The sequence below is a fragment of the Rattus norvegicus genome, chromosome 2 (genome assembly GCF_021556685.1).
Source record: "Rattus norvegicus strain SHRSP/BbbUtx chromosome 2, alternate assembly SHRSP_T2T, whole genome shotgun sequence".
NCBI lineage: Eukaryota > Metazoa > Chordata > Mammalia > Rodentia > Muridae > Rattus > Rattus norvegicus.
The window spans coordinates 240,308,923-240,330,203 of NC_141535.1; the positions used below are offsets into that span (position 1 = coordinate 240,308,923).

At 45.5% G+C, this 21,281-nt stretch overlaps 1 protein-coding gene and 1 long non-coding RNA gene across 7 annotated transcripts in view; one reads left to right on the forward strand and one right to left on the reverse strand.

Moving 5' to 3' along the window:
* The window catches only part of Adgrl2 (adhesion G protein-coupled receptor L2), a 618,928-nt gene that overhangs the window by 288,709 nt on the left and 308,938 nt on the right, over positions 1-21,281 (reverse strand).
* LOC134486004 (uncharacterized) lies at positions 7,352-9,594 on the forward strand. Its single transcript, XR_015672689.1, has 2 exons — positions 7,352-7,715; positions 9,071-9,594. It is a non-coding gene; the product is annotated as an uncharacterized LOC134486004 (long non-coding RNA).

The following is a 21,281-nucleotide window of genomic DNA, read 5'->3' on the forward strand; positions in this document are numbered from 1 at the left end:
TTCCTAGTCCAGAAAAAAATAAATTTTTGCTAAGTAAGCAAGCTGTCCGAGGCTAGAGGCCCAAGGGCCTGGAGTACTGCGTGACTTTCTTGAACCTCCCTTCAGCTTACTTTACCACTCCCATTGCTTCAACAGCATCAGTGTCCCATGCCGATTTCACTTTTGTTCCCTAGGGATGCAACGAGGATAGATGGAATGTTTTGGAAATTCCATACACACTAATATATTGAAGTCTTTTATTTTTGAATCTATTGCAGAAAGGAAGGCAAAGAGGCATTCTTCAGATCTGTAGCTGGGATATATCAACACATTGGCTAAGGGGTTGGTGCAGTGGCTCCATGGGTAAAAACACTTGTTGCTGGGCATGGCAACCTGAATAATCTCGTTAGGACCTTTGAGTAGAAAGACAGAACTGACTCCTCAAAGTTGTCCTTCTACAGCTAAAGATATACTGTGCATGGTGTGTACACACTGTAGACTATGCTGACCTACACACACACACACACACACACACACACACACACACACACACACTATGAAGACCTACTCTCTCTCTCTAAATAAAATATGCATTAAAATAATGCAATGTGAAATATTTAAATAAAGGAAACTTTAATTTTTAACTGGAAACCTTATTCATAATGGATTAATAGCTTCAGAAGGCCTTCCTATAGCCCCAAACTTCACCTTGAACTCTGCCTGTAATAGTAAATCATTACTACGTGTTTATCTCCTTTTTCTAGAACTGCACGCCTTCCAAGATTCAACCACATTTTATCCATTATTAAATCATAGAGCTTTTGATCCAAAGTAGACTCCAAAATGATCTTTGATCAAATTAATATTGATCACAAATTTAGAGAGTTCTCTCTGTTTGAACATTAATATTCCTCATTTGATCACTACCAGATTTTATTTTCTTTTGAGTTATCTGTTTGACATTTTTTTTCCAAAGACCCAGCCCTCCTCCCAGTTCCACTAAAATCTAGAAAGCCAGCCCATAGGAAGGCCTGGGAGCGAGCGATATGTGTTTTCCTCCCAAGACATCTTTCTTCAGCAACACAGGAAATGCCAGTTAAGAACTTCAAGGTGGATGTGGCTCTGTGCAAGGCGTCTCCTTCCTTGCAAAGGTTTTGCTGTTAGTGAGGGGGCAACAGCAATAAAGGTAAGGTTCTGGGTTTTATTAGCTTGACACTGAGAAAACCTCCTGCCATGTCAAAGACCGTGTCTTCACCCTCAGTGAGTAGTCTTAGGTCACAGAGGGTAGAGATTACTCAGAACAGGATTATTAACCATTGGGAAAACAAACAACTGTGGGAGATGTAATAGACAAGAGCCAACGCAGTTTTAACTTTTACAATGCTGACACAAAGCGGGGCTATCCAAGGAGACAAACTTAAAACCTGCATTGTGTTTGTCCTGCCCCCTTAGACCTGGGAGGCTTCCTTTTACAGCTCCAAAATGGGCTTAGATCAATTGTAACAGCCAGAGACTGTTTCTAGCTCATTGCTGGAACCTCCACTTGGTAACCCACTGTTAAAGGTTTAGCTATGCAGCTGGAGAGATGGCTCAATGGATAAAGTGCTTGCTGTGCAAGCACGAGCTGGATCAACAAGCCTTAGGTAAAAACAGGGCATGACTGAATGCTGTAACCCTGGGGGTGGGGCAGAGAAAGGGCGGAGTCCCTGGGACTCATTTGCCTGCCTGGCGAATGGATGGGCACCTGATTTGACAAAATAAGATTGAGGGTGATTTGAGCAGACACATGGCCTCGAGTGCTGGTCTGCATGCATGCATACTTACATGTACATACACTTATATTCACATGTATGTGTGCATACATCACATGCACATACAAGGGGGTGGGAGGGATGGAGGGAGAGAGAGAGTGAGAGAGGGAGAGAGAGAGCACAGTTCATCTGAAAATTTCTGTAGTGATTATGGTAATCATCAGAACGTGACTTAGTCTGCCGTAGGGCACATGGGACCATGCCGCCAGACAGACATAAGAACTGCGAGGTTGGTGAGCTCAGACCCCGGGAATCTCAGAGGTCTGAGGCAGGTAGGAGTAGAACCACTCCCTGTCTGTGAACCTGTTCTGGAACATGTAACCACTGCAGCCCCCTGAGGACCATGGGCACCTGGGGGGCTTCTCCATGCTAATGAGGTATTTAGAATGCTCTGAGCATTCAGTTTCCCGCATACTCCTTCCCACAAAAGGTATTTAACTCCCCACCCCAGCACCCAGTTCACTCTGAATAGAACATGTGCATTTAAAGCCACCATTAAAAACAAACAAACAAACCCAGTATGAATAAGCAAAGGATCACCTCAAAGAGATGCTTCATTAAGGGTTACCATGAGGAGAGGAAGTTCTTCAACTAAAGAGACACGCCTAAGACTCCTTCTCTCCTCCAGCCCCTCAGGTACTCTTAGCACCTCCCTCCCAGTCAGACTGTTCCTCTAGTCCCAGGCTCTGCCTCCCCTCCTGCTTGGCATTGACTTCCCGGGGGGTGGGATTGGGTAGACCTCAGGCTCTAGTTCCTGACTCTTGGCGGTACACAGTGGGTACCCAGAGAAAAGACCGGAAACCACAGCATTCACCCCAGACTCCCCTGTTTCCTCTTTAGATCCAGTAAAGGTAAAGGAAGACATGGTCTGTGAACACTCCCTCCCACCCCCACCCCGTTTTGGAACTTGCCCTGAGGAGAGGCAGGTCATGGTATGACAAAGGGTTCTCTGTACTGACATAATGGTGTATTATGAAATAACGGGAATGCTGCCACAGTGAAAGGGACTTCGCAGTGGGGGGACACCATAGAGTAGCAGGGTACAGGTGATCTGAAGGGGGAAATAGGAAAAACTGTCACAGGGCTCTAATTAGAGAAGAAGGGGAACATAAATATAGAAGGAAGGTAAATGTCACTAAGGATGTCAGGAAAAGTCATCTAAAAGGAGTTATTAACTACTCGGTTAAAAGAATCTGCAGAATCTATAAAAATCAGTGTATAAAGATAAATACATAGTTTAGATAACATGTTCTCATCTGGGGTGATCATATCTCCTCCTTCCCCCCCAAGCCATAGACAAACCCTATAACTGGGCCGGAGAAGCCATTTTGAATCGTTGTTCAGAATTGTCTAAGGGACTGTGAAGACTTTACAGGCTACGGCTTGCTCTTGGTTTACACCCAGAAGTCATTTTATTGCAGCCACAGGACCCTGAAAGCTCCTGCGAACCTATGAACCACACCAAGGACCATCCGTCATGCTGCAGGAACCCTGAGGGAGCAGTAGTGGCATGCACGCCTTGGGGGTAACCAACTGCTCTCTAACTGGACTTAGGGTCTGCTCAACAAGGAGGAGGGCTCTTCTGGTATTGAAAACCGAGCCAGCCACCCAGGGCTAGTGAAAGCTTCTGGACCTTAGAGAGGAACCTACAACTGCTACCTCACTAACCCAGCACGCAGTCCCCAACTCGATTCCAAACAATTGTTCTTAAACACACAGGTAACTGCAGCCAACTGGCATCAAGGAAACTTCTCTGCAACAGACAGAGACCACTGTAGAAAACCCTAACTGATCAGAATGTAGTATTGTGGGGCCCACTCCAATACCAAACGGTCAGCGCTGAAAACAGACAAGTAACATACAGATTGTACTATGTGTTTAGGGACACACACACACACACACACACACACACACACACACACACACAGAGTACTTCCACCACCACCATCAAGAACGACAATTAAAGATGAAGAGGTCATTGGCTTCACAGAGAGCATAGGAAGAAGCAGGGGAGAGGTTGGAGGTAAGAAAGGAAATAAGAAAATGATACAATTATATTATAACCTCAAAAAAATAATAAAAGAAAAAGTGGCTTTTTTAAAAAATGTTTTCCTACACACAGGCAACATTTCATTAGATGTGACTTTCTGCTTTTCCTGTAAGTATTGATTTCACAGTACTTATCTTTCTGGGTTAATACCCAGAAACAGCCATTTAGGGATATTTCTTACATATTCTAATAGGATAAATTCAGTTTCAGGGAAAGTAGGGAACAGTGAGGCCCACTGATGGGTAAAGATTCGAATGCCTTTGACCAGCCACGCCTTCTGCATGAAGTGACCCTTGTGAGGAGACATTTGGTGGTGCAGTGCTCTGTCTGCATAGACCTGCACATGCTGTGGTCCAGGTTCTATGTCAGCATGTCTGCTTTGAAGAGTGACAGCAATCAGTTTTCTTGGCTGGGTTCTTGAGGGAGAACAGGATCCAGCTTTTAGCAGGAGAGGACACCTACTACCAAATTCCTGCATAGTGGTGCTTTTCTGAGTTCATTTTTCATTTCCATTGATTTTATCATGGGGTGTATTGGGCATAAGTGAAACAAAGGATCCTTGTTGATTTCTCAAAAATGGACCTCAGGATCCTGCAGGCTGGTAAAGTGTCTGCTACGTAATCGTGAGGGCCCGAGTTCGGACCCCCAGCAGTCATATGAAAGCCCTCTGGAGAAGTATGAATTATCAACTCAGTGCTGGTGTTGGGGGCAGAAGCCTCACTAACCGAGAGCCTGGCCAACTCAGAAACCTCCAAGGACAGAAAGAGGTGATGGACCAAAACACCCTAAGTCAAACTCTGGCCTGTGCCTATGCAAGTTCATATACACATACCCCATATACATGTGAACATACACACTGCATACGTGCGGACACACGATATAACTAGGATGCACTGATGCCATGAGCTGCGTATTGTAGAGAAATTTAAAGGATGTTATTTTATGCACAAACAGATAGTAAGACTTGGGTAAATATCAAAGACTAGACTGTATGATCTAGTCACACCCGGTAAGAGTGCTCCTGTCGGCAGCCTCTCTCAGGACCCAGCGTGCCTCTTCACTTGCTGCTATTCCTGCTTCTACACGAGCTGTGAGCAACTGAACTATCTCAGAGGCAGTAACGTAAGGACCAATCAGTTGAGTAAGAGCCAACCTATTATTGAAAATAATGTCATAACACAGTTACAGAGGCTATAGTGATTATAATAGTTTTTTGATTTAACCTTGCAAATTCGAAGCATTCAGTATTTTTGAGATATACCATCGCTTTGGGCTTCATTCATAAGACAGTTTTTCCACATGACCTAAGAAAGTACTGGAACAGAAGTATGCCCTCGTGGTTACCTAGGGATGCACGCAGAGTGCGTGTGGGATTTTCCTATAGGCAACATTTTCCCCAATCGAACACACACACGGACTTCCTTAAACTGACTCAGATCTGGCAGAAGTGAGAGTTGGGAGTCCAGTGCTCAGAGCTCAGAGAGCAGAAATGGAGTTTCTCATAGGATATTTTAGCTGGGTAGTGTCATTAGCATATGCCCTGAGCCTCGGTTTGCTATAACAAACCGCCTTAGACTGAGTAGCTTATAAACAACAGTCATTTGCTTTTCTTCGTGGTAAAGATTAGGAAATCCAGGATGAAAGCGCTGACAGGTTTGGTGTACGATGAGGATCGAGATGGTGTGCGTCATGTGTCCTCATAGGGACAAAGGGGCAAACAAACACTTGTGGCTCTTTTAAAAAGGCAATAATGCCATTCTGGAGGGCCCTACTCTCTGACTTAATTGCCCTCTCAAAGGTAATGGTCACACCAGGGACTGGGTTTCGACCTACAAGTTCTTCAGGGCCACAAACTCTCAAACCACAACCCTGTGCAATAAAACCAGGCTGGGCCACTGGTTTATGTTAGCGCTCCCTCCCTAATAAACGTGTGTGACTCTCTGGACAGTTTAAAATTACAGAGGCTGAGTGGCCCAGATCCCGGCGTGTTGCTTTGCCATCCCCGTGGCAGAAGAGAATTCAGGGGCTATGATACCTAGAGCTCTTTCAAAATTCTTGTGATAGATAGTACTGAACAGTGGAGACACTGGCTAACTATGGCTGCAAGCCAGACATCGTTTACACAGTGGATTATCCTAGGCTTTGTGTTTAGAGGTACAACAGTGCCTCTTGGTACAGGAGACAGGAAGACCCAATAACTTGCCAGAAAACACTGCTAGTGAGAAGCAGACAGGGGTCTGAACTTCAGCCCATCCACGCCAGATGAGACGATCTTGACTTCTGTCACCCATTGTCTATGTGAATGTGGACTTCCTGTGTTCAGAGAGGTGGGCGTCTATGTCTATACCCTTAAAAATGGAGAGGATGCCTGTCTCGGGGAGTGGATGGAATTAATCAAATGTTTGAGACAGGATCATTCCAAGTGCCGAGTACGGTATCCTTCTTCTTTAGACCTGCCTCAGACAAGTAGCTTTCTCCATTCAGCCCTGAGCTAGCTATTCCAGACCAAGATTTCCCTTCCCATCAGACACTGGAGACCTAGTGAAAGGGAAAACAATTGCCACTTACTGTGGGAATGCATTTCGACATTTTTCTCAATGAGTAAAAGAAATGAAAAGGGGTATTCTGTTTGAAGGGCTGTGGGGGTGTGTGAAGACATGGATCCACCCACTCAGCCTCTCCCAGTTGTGTCCTGCAGCCTTGGAACCACCTTCTCTGAGCTCTGAAAACAGCCTGGGCGATCTCGGGTGGGGAGCTTCCACACAGCATCTCGATTCCCACAGTGGATACAGATATGTGTGCACAAGAGGCAGCCCCCGTGTGACGAGAGGCACTGAGGACATGTCCGTTCAGGCAGAGGCAGATGACAGTTGCCCTTTCATGGAAGAAGAGACGGAAAGGTCAAGACTGGGGTCACACAGAAGGCAGGCAGCCTTTTGCCTTCATGGATAGAATTTCAGGAAGCTGAGGTCACCGCTGAGGAGGAAGGAGAGGAATGGAATGTTTTCAGAGGAGAGATGAGACATAAGGAAGGAAGGAAAAGAGGGAAGACCAGGCACTTTGGGCAACCGTGGGTAGCCAGCCTGGACACCAGCTCAGAGTCCAGAGGAATAAAAAAGAGGAGAGGTGAGCCTGGAAACCAGACATGGTGACGGACTCCCTCAGCAAGCAAGGAGTGTGCACTGAGACCTGTGGGGTGAATTCCTGGCTGGCCGCTCATCAAGTCTGGGAGCAGGGACACCTGATGTAACCTCTGAGCCTGTGTCCCTTGCTTTGAAATGGTCGTGGTAAGAATAATATTAAAAACAGGGAACTGAGCAGAGGGACACTTGTTGAGCAATGTCGGATGTTGAAAGGCGGACGCAGGAGAGGCAGACAGACCCACCTGCTGAGTCACTGGTCACACGGTTGATAAGATAGTGGTTGGAAGGAATCCAGGCGGAATGGTTCTAGAACCTCCCTCTTTATCATGATAGCTACCCCGGAGTGTGTGGAGAATCAAATAACATCTATCACCTGCCTCTCCCCAAGTCAGACACAGAGGAAGGACACAGCTGAAGCGATATTAGCCCGAGACCATAGGAAGAGGAAGGAGCTGCCAGCAGACCTTGAAAGTCCCCCGTACCCGGAAGCTCTGACATCTGTAGTTAGTTCGCTGGATACGTGAGGTTACAACAGGCCCGAGGTCTGGTCAGAGCTGTGACTTAGGAAAGATTCATCTTTTAACAAGGATCAGCTTAAAAGGGCCGGTAGTGAGTGGAGACCAATTAGACTTTTATTACAGCCATCATTAAAGGAACCCCAGAAAACCAAGTGGGGGTGGAGAAGTAAAGGGGAAGACAGATATTAAGGCCTTCATCCTCCAGCTTGCTGTGGTGAGTGTAGCCAGCAGAAGACGAGACAAGGTTTTGAGGCTGGGGTGACTGGGAACGCAGCTGATGCCATTAATGTTACTCCAAAAACCAAGGGGAAAAGCTGGACCTTGGGGGGACAGAGGGTGATTGCACGTTTATAGGCCGAGTGTAAGGTGACGACAGGACACTAGGGTGGGAACATTTAGAGACGGCTAGCTTTATAGAGAGAAGACATGCTTTGTGATAAACACACTGAAGCCTGAACTCTTCTCCCCAAGAATAGCTTCACTGAATAAGTACTTTGAGTCTCCGGACACATATTGACAAATTCTTTGTACATGCTTCCCTCCCAGTGTTACATGTGATGTGCTTCGATAGTTATAGATTAAAAGGAATTCCCCTTCTCGCCCGAATGTTCTGGGAGGGGTTTGGTGTCTCCTGTGGTAGGTCATTTCCTATTTTGGACACTGTTGCTGTAACAACCCCCGTCCCTTTTCTGGGTGAGGAAGCTGAGTGTTTGAAACAAAATGATTGTCTATGGCTCCACCAGCAAATGAAATTCTCCTCTTTGCCAGGCCCCTTGAGAGTGTACTAACAAAAACGGGGGTCTGGAAGACTTGTTACTCGATAAACTTTCCCGGTAAGCGGAAGGGTCTCCATATAAGGTTTCGGTGTAGCATTGCAAGCAAAGGCAGCCGAAGTGCGCATCAGTGGAAAACCACAGTGTGCCTCCCTGGGCAGGAAAGCAGAGTAATCCCCCATGCGCCAGATGAGGTGGAGGAACCTCTAAGACACACCAGATTGAAAAGGAAAGACAGTCCTGAGAAGGACATCTTGATGAAAAATGAAAATGTCTGGGTAACTGCTAAGCAGGCAAGGGCCTGCTATCTAAGCGTGGCCTGAGTTTGAATCTCCGGCATTTACACAAAGCTCACATTTTAGACACATTTAGCTCACATTTCAGACAACAGGGGCAGGACAATCCCGAGAAGCTTGAAGGCCAGCTAGCCTGTCACACGCAGTAGAAAACAACAAAGGAGTCCTGCTTCAAACAAGCTAGAAGTCAAGAGTCTACTCCCAGTGTTGCCTCTGACTACCCCATGTGTGCTACGGAAAGTGTTATTCCTGTACTCATATGAACTCACATGCATATACATGTATGCACACACATGTATGCACTCACACATGCACACACCTATGCACATACACACAAAAGCACTTTAAATCTTGAATACATACATACATGCATGCATACCTACGTACATACGTATGAACATACATGGTCATCCATCCATTCACGCATTTGACATTGAATCTGAATGAATAAGCCTCTATCAGAATCACCTGGATAAACCTACACACACTGTCCTTTCTAGTAGTAACAGAGGACAGAGGAAAACATTGGACGGCACCAAGAGAAAACAGTCAACAAAACCCAGACTGAAGGATCTACTCAAGTCAAGTACTTCATTGCAATTACCCAGTTTGCAATAGAGGAAGGCCTGGATAGAAATGGTGACATGAATTAACAAGAAAACTGGCAACACCAGGCTGTGTCGTCCACCAGTGCTCACGGAGTGACAGGGAGAGCGGGAGAGCATGGTGTTGGCAGGAGAATCTGGAGCCCCGTTGGGTCCAGAGCACATCAGGATAAAACTAAGCTGTTTATTGTTGTCAGTATGGTCCTACGTGTGAGATGGACTAATGTATAGTAATTATTTGGTTTATACACTTTTAACCTGTCTAAGATGTCTGGTGGCATCCACAAGTACTCAAGGACGGTGTGCTATGATTTTCATTTCTGTTCCGTGCTCTGTATGACTCGATCCTTCACAGTAATGTCTTCATCTATTCCTTGTATAATGAAATGTAAAATTAAAAGTGAAAAGAAAGATAGCAAGCCAGTGTGCACAGAATGGTTTGGTTGCTCTGGGTCTAGGTTGGAGCCAAAGACACGGCTTACCAGGGCTGAGGAGATTCCTCAGTGGCAGAGAGAGTGCTTGCATTGTAAATCTGAGGACCTGAGTTTGGGTTGCCAGGGCCCGTGAGGACGCCTGTAATCATTGAGCCTCTGGTAAAATGGGAGATAGACACAACAGAATCCTGGGAAATTTGCAGACAAGCTAGCTTACTGTAACCAGAGGCAAACAACAAGGGGCCCTCTCTCAAACACAGTGGTGGTGAGGGAGGACATTTAAAGCTCTTCTCTGACTTCTACACACAGGCCATTGCATGTGCCTGCACCTACACATGAACATGCATACTAACATACACATCACACACAGAAACACCCCCCACACACAAATGCTTAAGATGCACAAGAAATGGACTTCCGTGGACATTGGATGGAAAAACGCAGAATTATGAATATAGACTTAATTTGGAGAGCTGGAACCATGAGTCAGCATTTGGACGGAGTTTGTTTAGCTGGTTTCCTGTTGGATTCTCAAATAGCGAAGTTTTTTTTTTTTTACTATCTGATGCTACCTCTGATTCACAGGCCTGTGTGTTTGCCGTGTACAGGAAACGTATGAAAGACTGAGATGAGAATCTCAAGGTAAAGACAGGGACACACTGGGACGTTCGACGGATGCCAGAACAGTGAGCGCATGCTCACGTGTGAGGTCTCCTGTTCAAGAGGAAAACCAGTATCGTCCTGGCATCCTTAATGCTACGTGTTCTCTTCATTTGTTTCCCTCCACAGAGTAGCATCTTTACTGCATTATTTTGTAAGAGTTGGCAGTGAATCTCGCTTATGAAAAATACTACTCTATGCAAGGGTCCCACCCGATCCGTGGGTAGAAACGTATGACTCTGTTTGCAAGGCTCCAGAGTGCATCTTGGAGACGTTTGCAACAGATTCTTGATTTGATACGCAGATACTAATGGGGATGATTGGAACTGTAATGGTTTGATTTTCTCTTCCTTCTCTCTTGTAAGTAGTAATGAACTCTAAGCCGAAATGAAGAAAAGGAGAGGGCGGGGGGAGCCACAGTGCACATCTTTCTTTCCGAGATCAACAATTTCCAAGCTACTTAGCAAATATAGGACAGCTGCTTTATTGAGCTAAAAAAAAAAAAAAAAGACTGAAATATATACTGGTAGCACTTTGGACTGTATTCTGATCTCCCTTAAACTCCACACAGCTTGGATTTTTCTGTAATTTTAATGAAAACATGGCAGGGCACACCCCGCTCATTTGAATCATGCAGTGTCAGTGTTTTCTGGTTTGCGACTGAAGCGCTTCTTGGGACACATGCCAGGTACAAGATGGGAGGGGGAGTCCGAAAATAGGATGCGGAGGTGGGGGCGGGAAACTGGACAAATCCCCGGGAAATGGCCCAGATGATAAAGAGGGATTAAGGTGGCGTTAGCGAATCTAACTGGTGCCCAACCAGATTCAGACTAGGGTAAGAAGCACAACCCTGAAGCCTGTTGAGTGTTGGAGAGTTGAACAAGAGTTTAGGCACTTTAAGCTGATTTCTACTTAGCTCCTTCAGGTCATCAAGGAACAAAGCCTATTGCCCACCTTGCCACCTTTGTGTCCCAATCTTATCCATGAGTGTTTGTAGGAGCTGAGCGAAGAACCAGAAGGGGAGGGGAGCAATGGTGTGGGGGAGGGGGAGAAAGGGAGAAAGGGGGAGAGGGACTGGAGAGGAGAGAGAGTATGGTAAAATCTGTTACCTTGTAGAATTCACACGTGCACGTTATACTTCTTTTGAGAGAAGAGGTTTGTGTTTTCTTGTAAAGGCTGCACACTATGTCCTTATTATCAGGGGCATATACGTGTCCTATATAGAGGTGACATAATTTTAAAATGGGGACTGGGGCGTAGCTGGTAGGATGCTTGCCCGGGGTTCAGAAGACAAACATGGGTTCTGTCGACAAGGCCTTCACTACTCAGTGTGATGGCACACGCCTGCAATCCCGGAAGAATTCACCGCTTACTGTCACCTCAGCCCTACCTCATGCTGAGTCCTTCTCAGGTCAGGGGTCTGTGCTCTTCCATTAGGTCAGACTGGTTGAGAAATAGACTCTGCTTTTTTGACGTGGGTTTGACTCAGAGCTCCTTATCAGGACCCCGGGGAAAATGACCTAATGCTTCTGCATCTGCCTTCTGTAAAATGGAGAGCTTGATCCTCCCTGGGGGCTGTGGCAAGGAGGAAATAATACAAGATTTAGGTGTCCAGAGTCAGAAAGAGTTAACAGGTTTTAAAAACAGAACTCTTGAAAGATGAAGGGAAAAAAATCCTTCCAGTTTATTATGCGGTGAGTTAACAAGATAAGTCTGGGGACAAAAATGGAAATTAAACACTTAGTTGGGACTGGTGTGGGGAATAAGGAACGCCCAGGCAAGACTATGGCCTCCAGACCAAAAATAACTTTGCACACACTGAGAGATTTCCTGTAGGATAAGTTAGCAGATCTCGCTAAAAGTAAACCCTTGGGGGTAAGAGAAGGAAGGTGATCCTGCTTCTGGGTGACTCACTCGGCTGCAAATTCTTTTTCGTTAAATATCTAACCTGAGATCTTCACAGCAAGAAGCTGGAATGGAATTTCTTAGTTCACTTTGTGACAGAGTGGTTTCTGAATGAGAGAGACCCAGGCAGGTGAAACGTACCTTAAATACCTTTGAATTGGCCCATGGAGATCCCAAGGCCCTAGGAAAAAGAGAACATTCCAGAAGAGGGAGGAGGGGTCCGGGGAACAAGAGGCTGTTCCAAGACAAACTTCCTGAATTCTGCAGCTGAGTTTGGATCACTAGTTTCCCATTGCGGATAAAACTGGGGCTGGTGCCAGAGTGGGAGCATGGACTGGACAAACCCTGCGTATGGCACTGATGCCGTGGTCTGAGGGGCTGTCCAGCAGGGAGAGTCACTAGCCCTGCAAGTGTGAAGATGGCTTCTTCAGTGAAGCCCGCTCGCATTCCTAACAGAATTACGACTTTATTTTAATTTTGAGACAGGGTCTCACATAGCTTAGGCTGACGGCCAACTCTGTATGTAGCCAACTTTGAACTGCGGATCAAGCCGCCAGAGTTTTGACTACAGGCGTGTGCCACCATGCCTGGTTTATGTGCTGCCGGGGAAGCAAACCCAGGAGGGCTTCCGATCTCCTAGGCAAGCACTCTTCCAAGTGAGCTGCACCCCCAATCAAAATCGATGTGTTGGAGTTTTGGTTTCTTTCTTTTCTTTTCCCCAAACACTTTCAAGCAGAGGCGTTCCCTGGTGTTACCCGTTTAGTGATGGGTCGAATAGAATGAAATTTAGGAAGATAGAAGTGTCTCTGTGGGAGCTGTGTCCTGGGAGCTTTGTAACCATTCCCCATCTCCTACCCCTCATCCCAGCTGGTCTGTCCTTCAGCAGGAAGAGAAAGTTCTCTTTCTTTGTCATTAACTCTTTGGTCCCCCTGTCTCTGTCGAGTGCAATCCGTTGTTGTGACACCCCGTTTTAACTATAATCATCTGGGACCTCTGGACATGGTACAATTACCCACCACATCTGGACAAGGTCTTGAGCCCAGTGGTCTTGGAGAAAGATGAACATTTTCCCTGTCTTGCCGCAGCAAACACAAAGGATTTATATTCCGACCTGTTCTGTCCATGTGCAAGGAGGAGCTGGGCCTGAGAACGAGGTAAGTAGCAGACGTTGGTTGCCTTAAGTGGAGGCCTTGGGCTTGCAGTCCTGTGTGCCTTTCATCTGTGACCCCTGTCTGTCTTTCAGTTTCAGAATTGATAGTATAAAGGTGTTGTCTTCTTGGATATCTGTCTCCAATACTTTCAATTCGCATGCCCCTCTTATCCTGATGTAAACGTGATTCTAAGTTCAGAGCTCAATTAGAAGCCCCCAGTTCCTTGGTTCCCGTCTCATCACGGCTCACGGGATAGAACAAGCATTTGTTCTGAAATCCCTCTCTTTCAGGTTGTCTTTAAAAGCAGAAACCCCTAAATGGTATCTTATCGAGGGCGCCAATCACCCCTCCCTTTCGGTTCCTTTGCATCCCGCCACCCACTGACCGACACTGGAACAGGAGGAAGTTACATGAAAAGGCAGAAGGGATAAAGTTAAGTCAAAGCTGAACTGCAGATCAGTGGCTGCAATTTTACCCCAAAGCAAGGCTGTGCTCCTGGAAGGACTAAGATTTATTGGGTGCAACACATGAAGATGTAAAGTGCACAGTTATCGCTTTTCCCCAGAATGCGTCCTGGCACCAGCCTGGGGAAACTGCACGGAATAGCAAGTTCGGGCTGTCATCCTGTGATAAGTCAGAGTTCTGAGGCAATACCCCCATCACGCTGTCTTGTTGGAGTGAACCTCGGACTAGTATTCATTATGACTAATTTGATTATGATGGTTTAGATGCTTTCATGTTTAAATGAGGCAAACTCTCCTGTCATTCTAAAGTTTGGATTCAAATGGAATGGGAACTCAAATGGCTTTTAAAATTCAGCTTAGTTTTGTGTATGCTTCTATGCATGTGTGTGTATATGTGTATATACATGTATATATGCATGTGTGCACGTGCTCGCACACACACATACGCATGCACACACACATACACACACATACACACACATGCACAAACACACACATGCACAAACATACACAGACACAAACACATACACACACACATACACACACATACACACATACATACACATACACACATACACACATATACACACACATACACACACATACACACATATACACACACATACACACACATATACACACATACACATACACACATATACATACACATACACACATATACACACAGACACACACACATATACACACACACAAACACACACAGACTCACACACATACACACATACACACCACACATACACACACACACACACACACACACACACACTCAGTCATGGCGCCTGTGTAGGCCAGAAGAGGGCATCTTATCTCGAAGAGCTTTTGAGTTAGAGGCAGTTGTGAGGATCCGGGTTAGGAACTAGAATCACAACTTGGATCCCCTGCAAGAGCAGCAAGTTCTCTTCATGGCTGAATCATCTTTCTCGTACCTAATTACATTAATTTTAAGTGCGATTATTTTGTTCTTCCTATTCTTGATATACTGTAAAGTAATGAACCTATTATACACCGAAAAAGATGAGGAGTTTTAGAATACAAAGATTTTATCTGAGCCCTTTGAATGTGCTGCTGTTCATTTATGATGCTCAGTTATTTACTGTTTATCATCATCATAATCATCATCGTTATCACCACCACCACCACCACCACCACCACCACCACCACCACCACCACCACCATCACCATCACCACCACCACCACCACCACCATCACCACCACCACCACCACCACCATCACCACCATCACCACCACCACCACCACCACCACCACCACCACCATCACCACTATCACCACTGACAAGGTTAGATATAGCACATGCTGGCCTCAAACCACTGCTAGTAGCTGGGTTTGATCTCGCCACTTTTACCTCCTGTGTGCTGGATCCCAGGCCTGTGTCATCAACCCTGCTCTCTCTAGATGCAGCTGAAGGTCAGACCTAGGCCTTCACATGTAGACAAACCGTCTATACGGAACAACATCCCATCTCTGTTTGCTTGATTGAGTTGCTCCTTTCTTTTGGTAAAAGAAACATCTAGATCTTTGGGAGGTAAGTGTGAGTATCTGGCTTGTAGGAGTATTGAAATAATACTTTATTGGTAGATTTGCTTAACAACTATAACTGCCATTTAAGAGTTGACAGGACTGCTCTCATACATGGATCTGCATTCTGTCCTCAGCCCACTCTGCAAAACTGGGGATGCCATTTTAGCTCCATATGACAGATAAGAAAACTGAGTCTCCATGAAGGTATGGAGACACAGGCTGCATCACACAGCAGCAAACTGGATCTTAGGCTCAAAGACCAACCCCAAGACCAGATTCCGCAATAAAAATACCCTGTCAGGCTGTGCACAGCATGTCTGAGTGACCTTACAGTCTAGGAGGAGGACAGGCTGGTCTGAGCATGCAGCTGTGTCTCAGTGGCGTTCCAGTCCCTAGGAACACATGTTGCAGCGGGATTCTAACTTTCACCTCCCCGGCCTCCAGAACTCACTGCCTTTCAGACCAGGTTGAGCTGCCTAAAAGAGGCTGGTTCTGAGCTACTCTGAGCAACATAAACAAGTGCTTGTGTTTTGTTGTGTTTTGTTTTGTTTTGTTTTTAGGAGAGGACCATAAGTAGCTCAAACTAGCCTTAAACTCACTGTACAGCTAAGAATAACCCCGAGTTTATGATCCTCCTGCCTCCGACTCCCCATTGCTGAGATTGGAGGCACACACCACTCCACTCAGTTGTATGGTTATATTCCTTGCTAATGACCGATCCAAGACCTCACACATGATAGAGAAGCGCCCCATCAACTGGCCTGCATCCTCAAACCTGGAATGACGTTTGTACCCCTTACATTAACTTGTTTATTGACCCCTTGAAAATAAAACCAATTGCCGTTTAGATGGATGCGCAGCTCTCTTGCTTTGCAGACGGGTCTCTTGGCACGGAAACTTTGGAGGATGAACTGGCCTTATATTAAAATTAGCGTCCATTAGTATCTAAAGAAAGAAGCCCGTTCGTGCGACTAAAGAGGGACATGCTAGGTGCCTGATGCATAGCTTACAATGGTGGGGGAATTCTCTAGAAAGGGAGGATACAATAAGGCAATTCCAGAGGAAGAGTGAGTACCTTTCCTGGCTAAGTTCACATCAAAAGGCTAATCCCTATTGTGAGGTGTTGACAGTGACATTTTCAGGCACATACTGAGCTGTTAGGAGTTCTTACTGCTTCTTCAGAGGACCCAGGTTCTGTTAGGCAGCACCTCCCAGCTGCCTGAGACCCTAGCTGGAGGGGATTTAATGTTCTGTTCTGGCTGCCAGGGATCCTGCAAGAACATGGTTCCCAAACAGACAAGCACACATCCATCCATCCACACAAGTAAAAATGAATTTAAAATTAAAGAAGACCACGGGGCTGGAAAGCCAGCTCCACAGTCAAGAGTCCCCTTGTCCTTGCATAGGATGGGCTCTGTCCCTAGCTGTCACCTGCTGGCTCATAGTCACCCATAAGTTCCCTTTCATGAGGTCTGATAACTCTTGACGATTGAGGGCACCGGACATGCACGTAGTTACATGAATATACCCAGGCAAAACGTTCATATACACGTCAATAAATCTACAAAAGTAAATTAAAAGTAATTTTAAAAATTAAATAACAAAACAAAAAACCCAGTGCTCTGGGGCTGTACACGTAGCATAAACTAAAATGCATGCGGCCCCATGTTCATTCCCTACCCCTCTCTCAAAAATACAAATACGCCTCCCTCTGCTGTGCCCTGTTACGGATTTATAAATGTGTATACCAGTACAAAGTGTCTGGACGAATCCTAGCAGACACATGCAGAGTGGGTAACACCGACGGCCCGTCTCTCTGGGAATGCTGGTCACCGCTGGAAACTTTAGAACTGTGGTGCTGGAATGTTTCACAGCAATGCATTCATGAATTCAAAAAGAGAGACGAGAGACCGTCCAATGGCTCAGCGGGTAAAGGAGAGCAGCTTCGCCAGGCCGGAAACCATAATTCTGCCCCTGGACCCGTTAAAAGGGAGCAGTGAGAACAGACCCACGGGTGCAGAATGAGACATGTTCCCACACGTGGACATCGCACGCCGATTAAAAACAAAGACGTTTAAAAGGAAAGTAGCCATTTGCTAAGCATTCTGGGAATTCAAAGCCAGCAGGCGTGAGCACGAGAGGCCTTAAACAGCCTTTGGTGTCTCTGCTGGGCCTTTTATTTTATTTTTGTATTTTGGAGGTGGAATGTTGCTGTGGGGGCCATCCTAGAATCCAGGTCCTGTGTTCTTACCTTGGCCTCGTGGGTGCAGAGATTACAGGGACGCAGGTTTTCACTTGTTACTTGGGAATAGATTTTAATGTCTGGAGCAAACATAGAGTGATGGCGGGACAGCAGAATAACAGATTCCCTTCCACACCCCTCTCCCCCCACACACACACACTCGGCTTCCTGCTATTGACAGCCTGTGTGAGTGCATTGTACTTGCTACAACTGTTGAACCTCGGCACACATTGTCACTCAGACCAAAGTCTACATCAAGGGCGCACTCAATGCTCTGGAGTTTGGACAGCAGAATATATGCACGTACATATTCATGTATACATGCCGTAGAGTGTCTTTTCATGTGGCCATTTGCCATCTCCAGAGCTTTCCTAGTGTGGAGTCTAAATTTTAACCTACTTTTTCGATGAAGTGTTTTTGGTATGTACATTTTAACCATTCCGGGTTGGTCAGCTTCCAATTACTATGACAAAATGCCTGAGGGAAGCCATTTAAAAGGGAGCAAAGGCCTCTTGGTTGTTAGCATTTCTACTAGGCTCTGCCCAACCCAACAGTTACCTAGCAATAGCCAGGTATGAACCTCCCTTGCTATAAAAGAATCTTTCTCTCTCTCTCTCTCTCTCTCTCTCTCTCTCTCTCTCTCTCTCTCTCTCTCTCTCTCTCTGCCTCTACTCTCTCCCCTTCTCATGCCCTAAATAAACTTCATTTGATAGTAGACCTGTCATATGGACAGTACCTGGGTGAGTCGGAAGGATGCCTCAGCATGGGCCCTCTAAGGCCGTGCTCCCGCCATATCTTGCGGCCATATTACAAAGTGTATCCATGGTTTCAAAGGTTTCAGTCCAGATTGATGTTGGGATATTTTGAGGCAGAACATCACAGTGGCTGGGACGGTAGAGGAATCTGCTTACTTCACGGTAGGCAGGAGTCACAGGCAGAGAAAGAGGAAAGGATCAGAGACAAAATATTCTTCACACTCAACATCCCTGAGAGCTGCCTCGTCTAAGTAGGCCCTACTTCCGAGTGGCCCATGAGGTTATAGCCTCATGATTGATTAATCCACTGACGAGAGAGGTCCTGAGTCAGGCACCTCTCCTTGACCTCTGATCTCTGGACACTCGTACTGGGGTCCCAGGATACAACACGTGAGCTTTAGGGGATACTCCAGATTCATATCTAACAAATGCTGCATTTGACCAGCATCTACTGCAGACAGAAACATCTAATTGTTATCAGATCTGACTTATTAATCTTTTATCCTATAGACTACTCCTCTCTCTCTTTTGTGTTGTATTAAAAATAAAATTACCAAACTCGGTGCTATCAAGTTTTCCGTCAAACTTATTTTCGTTTGATAGTTTTCTACCGGTCATGTTACTCTATCATCTTTTGTGAGCATTGTAGGATCTGCCTGTAGAATATGTTTTGCATGAGGATGTTCAGTTGTCCCAACAATATTTGCCAAAAGACTGTGTGACCTCAACTTCCACCCGACAGGGGTCTGTTGAGTGATGTGGGTCTCTCCCTGGGCATTCCTTTTCATTCCACTGATAGGTTTACCTGTTTCCATTTGTTTGCTTTTGCGGTTTGTGTGTTTGTTTTTACTGGAACCACATAGTTTTGATGAGCTTTCTGTCATCTCATAGACAGGAAGCGCTGGTTCTCCATCTCTGCTGGTCTCTCGTTCTTATATTGGTTACTCCCCTGTCTTTGTGCTTTCCCCTCCCGTGTTTACCTCTGCACAGCAGTGAGGCTTTTGGACCCTTGACACCAGGGAAGTGTTAGCTATAGCTTTAAAATTAGCTATTCTTCATTAAGGCAAGGAAGGTCTTTTTAAAATTCATAGTTAAATTTCTTTTAGTCACAAGACAGTGTTAGGTTCTATTGAGTGCTTTTTTATACATCAGTGGATATGATTGCATGACTTTTCTTCTCTAGCCAGCCTGTGTGATACATTATCCTAATTGTTTCTTGAACGATGAATGGGTCCTGAGGACCTGGGATACATCCCACTTGGTTCTGTATACAGCACCTTTTAGAGATTGTAGGATTCTGCTTGCTTTTCTTTCTTTGTTATTTTGTTTGTTTGTTTTGTTTTTCAAGACAGGGTTTCTAGGTATAGCATTGGCTTGTAGACCAGGCTGGCCTCTGAGTCATGGAGATCTGCTTGTAACTACCTCTGCCTTGAAAGTACTAGGACTAAAGGTGTCCGTCACCACGCTTGACTTCGACTTGTGAATGTTTTCTTGAGGATTTTCCTGTCTGCGCTCATGGTAGATAGTGGTCTATAGCTCTGTCTTCCTTTCATTCCCTTCTCTCTCCTCCTGCCCCTGTAACTCCTATTTCTCCTCCTCCTCCTCCTTTCCCTCTTCCTCCTCTTTCGCCTCCTTTTATAATGCTATTTTGTGGAAAAGGCAATTTTAAGAACAGATTATATACTTTGGTTCAGTCACTCCTTACTAGGCTGAGCAAAATGCCTTAACACCTCTCCCCCAGGCCGTTCACTCACAGGACAGATCACAGATCATTGGTCACTACTGCATAATAATTACCAAGTCACGAGACATGCATAAGAAACCCTTACTGAATCAATTCTGCTATACTCACTTTACAGTACTTGTGTTTCAAAACTTTTGAAGTTAAAAGCAAAGAGAAAGGCGAAGCCCAGAAGATAGCACACGTCAAAACTCTCCGATGAAGACTTAACATGTGTCATGGCAGTGGGCTCAAGTTACAGGCAATGAGAACCAAGAGAGTTTGGGCTCTGAGGTGACTTGTGCGAAGACTCCTAGGAGGGCACAGGGACATCTCCAGGCTGTACTCAGGACAGTAGGAAGAAACCATGAACCTGTGATCAGAGGTGAGGGAGGTGATAGGCAGACATGTGGTGTCCTGGTCTGAGTCTGAAACAACTCCAGAAAGTCCATGTCACAACTTGGCACTAGAATCTGTATGGGTTAGGTCCTAGCTAGGAGAGGTAGGTCACTGGGGCTGAGTTCTTTGCATAATAATATCTCTGGTTCTTTCTGTTCGTGCTCCCTGCTTCCCAGCTTGGCTATCATTCGAGGAATCTGCTGGAAGCTTTAGCCACTGAGGGACAGGGACGTGAGCTGCTCTGCTCTGTTTCTCTCACCAAGAAAGACAGAGACCCCCTTAAACCGTGAGCCCAAACAAGTCTTTGTCCCTTAAGTTGCTCCGTCAGAGAGGAAAACAGCAATGAACATCCGAGTAACATTTAGTTTACTGCAGCGCAAATTGTTCTGTACCTTTATTTTATTAAAACTTTATTTCCCAGTTAGTATTTCTCAACAGAGTTGCCATATGTTCAGTGCTGTAATTATGCAGCCCTGTGTTTTAGCTGTCTCTCTGGGAAAATGAAAAAAAAAGAAAGAAAGAAAGAGGAGCGCATATGAGGATTAAAAGATTTAGATTTTTTTTTAAAACTTAGAACTTTGTATACTCATGTCTCGAAGTTGATTTTCCAGGGAACATCTAGGCATGATGCAGGTGAATGTATGGTGCCCCATGTAAGTATGCCGCACCAGATCAACACACTATACACCCACTGGGTATCCTGCATGTTTACTTGTAAGTAAATATGTTGATAATTAGATATGCCTATGATTCCTCTCTTAAATTCTGCCAAAGTAAAGAGTCTTAGTTTCAACATAATGGTCCATATATGGATCT